This window comes from Babylonia areolata, chromosome 17 (assembly GCF_041734735.1).
Source record: "Babylonia areolata isolate BAREFJ2019XMU chromosome 17, ASM4173473v1, whole genome shotgun sequence".
Classification (NCBI taxonomy): Eukaryota; Metazoa; Mollusca; class Gastropoda; order Neogastropoda; family Buccinidae; genus Babylonia; species Babylonia areolata.
Genome location: NC_134892.1, coordinates 12,677,774 through 12,682,773, shown reverse-complemented (window position 1 = coordinate 12,682,773; position 5,000 = coordinate 12,677,774).

The following is a 5,000-nucleotide window of genomic DNA, read 5'->3' as shown; positions in this document are numbered from 1 at the left end:
GGCACAAACTTACATAAACATACGCACACACAATACACATTCATATACATGCATGTAGTTATGTACACATACGTATGTATGCACACATAGTCAAGCACAGCTAACGCAAAGGAAGTGGACCTGCCACCAGATGATGGTGGTGATGATGATGACGACGATGACAACTACTATTCTTGCTACTTCGCCACCACAAACAACCCATTATCATCGTCATTACCACAGCCACCACCATCGCTATAACCACCACCACCACCACCACCACCATAATCACCCCACCACCACCACCAAAGAACATCGGGCTTCATCCTCTTACAAACAGGTTTATCTTCGCTGGTACTGAATGACACAGGAAACGAATGATGAGCGCGCAACGGCAGCATGTCAGTCGGCTCGACCCAGGTACGTGGGCAGCCTGTTGTTCAAATGACCCCGTGTTGGCAAAGCGCTTAGAGCTTGGTCTCTGAACGAAGACAGGTGCAATATAAGTATCCATATCCATCCAAACAGGTCACGTGTTTGGATGCCGAAGCAGTGTATGGTCGACAAAGGCCAGCAATTTCATTGCGTTCTTGTAGTCTCCTATCTGTACTCGAGACAGCGACGAAATCAGTCCTGTCTTCTTGAAGGTATCTGCAACATGGTTCAGTAACAGACCCAGTTCTGTCTCGTTATGAGGCCTTCTTCTGTGCCTTGAGAGACAGCAACAATCTCAAAAGGCTGTTTCCGTGAAGGCTTCTGAGCTTTGAGGGATAGCAACAATATCAAAAGCCTGTCTGACGGGTGCAATAGCCGAGTATTTAAAGCGTTGGACTTTCAATCTGAGGGTCCCGGGTTCGAATCTCGGTAACGGCGCCTGGTGGGTATAGGGTGCAGATTTTTCCGATCTTCCAGGTCAACATAATTATGTGCAGACCTGCTAGTGCCTGAACCCCCTTTCGTGTGCATACGCAAGCAGACGATCAAATACGCACGATAAAGATCCTGTAATCCATGTCAGCGTTCGGTGGGTTATGGAAGCAAGAACATACCCAGTATGCACACCTCCGAAAGCGGAGTATGGCTGCCTACATGGCGGGGTAAAAACGGCCATACACGTAAAAGCCCATTTGTGTACATACGAGTGAACGTGGGAGCTGCAGCCCACGAACGCAGAAGAAGAAGAAGAAGAAGAAGAAGAAGAAGATTGATTGATTGATTGAATCTTTAATAGGTAAAGAATTAGGCACAGTAAAGGCCTTTTTACAATTCTGCCCATTTAACGACACAAAACGTAAAAAAAAAAAAAAAGAACGACACAAAACATAAAACTAAAGAAATAAACTGAAATAAAATAAAATAATAAGAACGACGAATAAGAATAGGAACTTGAATAGTCTATTAAAGGTAACAAAGCGATGAAAACTGGAACAATTGGTACATTACATGTACATACGTACACGAAGAAGAAGAAGAAGAAGAAGAAGAAGAAGAAGAAAACCCAGTGGGTTTTTTTCCCCCTTGAAGGCTTCTGAGCCTTTGGAGATAGATAACACCACGCTCAAGTCTGTCTTGTTGAAGGCAACCGGAACAATGAACGGAAGAAGGTAAAGGTTGACCGGAGCACACGTGGACTGTACATGCACCAGAAAACCATCCCGAAATAAGCTAGCAACACTTAGCTAACCCGAGTCCTCCCAAACAAGCCAAACAAGAATCTACCCCGAAATAAAGCAACACTTAGCAAGCCTGGGTCTTCCCAGTCTATAAACTACCTGTAACAACAACAACAACAAAAAACCCCAGAAGCACAGGCAAACAAATTGTGGCGTGTTTCATTAAAACAAAAAAACAAAAAACAAAAAAGCAAAAAAAAAAAAAACAAAAAAAAATCGGCCATGTAGCCATGATACCACTCGCGTTAGAACAGAGAGCCGATGACCTCACACAGGTATATAATTATCAACCACCGCCTACGTACAAGTTATTTGTGGCATGGTACAGACAGCGCTCCTGCAATGGAACCAATGGAAACCGGGGGTAACCTGCTGTATCGTGACAATGCCCGTGCAACACACAGCAGCAGCAGCAGCAGCAGCAACAGCAGCAGCGCTCAACTTTCTGGCAGAAAATAATGCACAGTTGGTCACATAACCCCCCCCACCCCCCCCCACCCCACCCTGCCCCACTCCCCTTTATAATTACTCACCCAGATTGTTCCCCTTGAAGATGGTTCCTGTTCCCTTTAACTGAAACCCACAACAGACGGTGGGCGAAGGCAGTTTTAATTAGATCTAGGGCTGATGGAGCTCCAGACTTTCTTATTCGAGGGCGTTTATTTTTTTTTGGGGGGGGGGTGTTCCTATCTAACTCAGCCAGAGTCGGGTGTCATGGACAAAGAACGGGGGAACATGTGAGGAAGCTGAGGGGGGGAGACATCGGGAAAAAAAAACAACAACAAAAAAACTGGTACAGTCCTGTTTTATATAATTATGTGCGCGTTGTGCTCAAACGGCTGCGTTCAGAAACTGTACAGGAGGAAGGTGGCAGAATGGTTAAGACGCTCAGCTGCCAATACAGAGAGTCCGTGAGGGTGTGGGTTCGAATCCCGCTCTCGCCCTTTCTCCTAAGTTTGACTGGAAAATCAAACTGAGCGTCTAGTCTTTCGGATGAGACGATAAACCGAGGTCCCGTGTGCAGCACGCACTTGGCGCACTGAAAAAGAACCCATGGCAACGAGAGTGTTGTCCTCTGGCGAAATTACGTAAAATGAAATCCACTTTCATAGGTACACAAATATGTAAGCATGCACTCAAGGCCTGACGAAGCGCGTTGGGTTATGCTGCTGGTCAGGCATCTGCTCAACAGATGTGGTGTAGCGTGTATGGATTTGTCCGAACGCAGTGACGCCTCCTTGAGAAAGTGAAACTGAAACTGAAACTCAGAAACGTACCGAGCGCCCCTCGAATGCCTTTGCGACAACGATTATACTCAATTCTGTTTTGCTGAAGATTTCTGTATCTTGCTGTAGTGACGTAGTCAATCTTGTCTTGCTGAAAGGCTTCTGTATTTCGCTTCTGTTATATAGTCAATTTAGTCTTATCGGAGGCTTATGTATCTTATAATACTAACATACTCAATTCTGTCTCGCTGAAGGCTTCCGTATCTTCCTACCGTAACGTACCCTATTCTGTCTTGTTGAAGGCTTTTGTATGTTGCTTCTGTTACGTACCCTATTCGTCTTGCTGAAGGCTCCTGTATATTGCTTCTGTTGCGTACCCAATTATGTCTTGCTGAAGGCTCCTGTATATTGCTTCTGTTACGTACCCAGTTATGTCTCGCTGAAGGCTTTCGTATGTTGCTTCTATTACGTACCCTATTCTGTCTTGTTGAAGGCTTTTGTATGTTGCTTCTGTTACGTACCCAATTATGTCTTGTTGAACGCTCCTGTATATATCTGTTACGTACCCAATTATGTTTTATTGAAGGCTTTTGTATGTTGCTTCTGTTACGTACCCAATGTTGTCTTGTTGAAGGCTCCTGTATATTGCTTCTGTTACGTACCCTATTCTGTCTTGTTGAAGGCTTCTGTATATTGCTTCTGTTACGTACCCTATTCTGTCTTGTTGAAGGCTCATATATACTGCTTCTGTTACGTACCCAATGCTGTCTTGTTGAAGGCTCATATATGCTGCTTCTGTTACGTACCCAATTATGTCTCGCTGAAGGCTTTCGTATGTTGCTTCTATTACGTACCCTATTCTGTCTTGCTGAAGGCTTTTGTATGTTGCTTCTGTTACGTACCCTATTCGTCTTGCTGAAGGCTCCTGTATATTGCTTCTGTTACGTACCCAATTATGTCTTGCTGAAGGCTCCTGTATATTGCTTCTGTTACGTACCCAATTATGTCTTGCTGAAGGCTTCTGTATATTGCTTCTGTTACGTACCCTATTCTGTCTTGTTGAAGGCTTCTGTATACTGCTTCTGTTACGTACCCAATTATGTCTTGTTGAACGCTCCTGTATATATCTTCTGTTACGTACCCAATTATGTTTTGTTGATGGCTTTTGTATGTTGCTTCTGTTACGTACCCAATTCTGTCTTGTTGAAGGCTCCTGTATATTGCTTCTGTTACGTACCCAATTATGTCTTGCTGAAGGCTTCTGTATATTGCTTCTGTTACGTACCCTATTCTGTCTTGTTGAAGGCTCATATATACTGCTTCTGTTACGTACCCAATTATGTCTTGTTGAACGCTCCTGTATATATCTTCTGTTACGTACCCAATTATGTTTTGTTGAAGGCTTTTGTATATTGCTTCTGTTACGTACCCTATTCTGTCTTGTTGAAGGCTTCTGTATATTGCTTCTGTTACGTACCCAATTCTGTCTTGTTGAAGGCTTTCGTATGTTGCTTCTGTTACGTACCCTATTCCGTCTTGTTGAAGGCTTTCGTATGTTGCTTCTATTACGTACCCAATTCTGTCTTGTTGAAGGCTTTTGTATGTTGCTTCTGTTACGTACCCAATTCTGTCTTGTTGAAGGCTTTCGTATGTTGCTTCTGTTACGTACCCTATTCCGTCTTGTTGAAGGCTCCTGTATATTGCTTCTGTTACGTACCCAATACAGTAACATACTCAATTCGGATTTGATGGAGGCTTATGTGCCTTGAGACGGCAACACACTAAAATCTGTCTTGTTGAAGGCTGATACATCTTGAGACAGCAACACACTGAATTGTTTGCTGACGGTTTCTGTGCTTTGCATAGTCTGTCTTAATAAAGATGTGTGTGGATTGGGTGTGAATGAATGTGGATTTGGTGTGAATGAGTGTGGATTGGGTGTGGATGTGTGTGTGGATTTGGTGTGGATGTGTGTGGATTTGGTGTGGATGTGTGTGGATTGGGTGTGGATTTGGTGTGGATGTGTGTGGTTTTGGTGAGAGTGTGTGTTTCTGTTGTGGGTTTTGTTTTGGATCTGTCTTTACGTTTTTGGTGAAGATGTGTGTGTGTGTGTGTGTGTGTG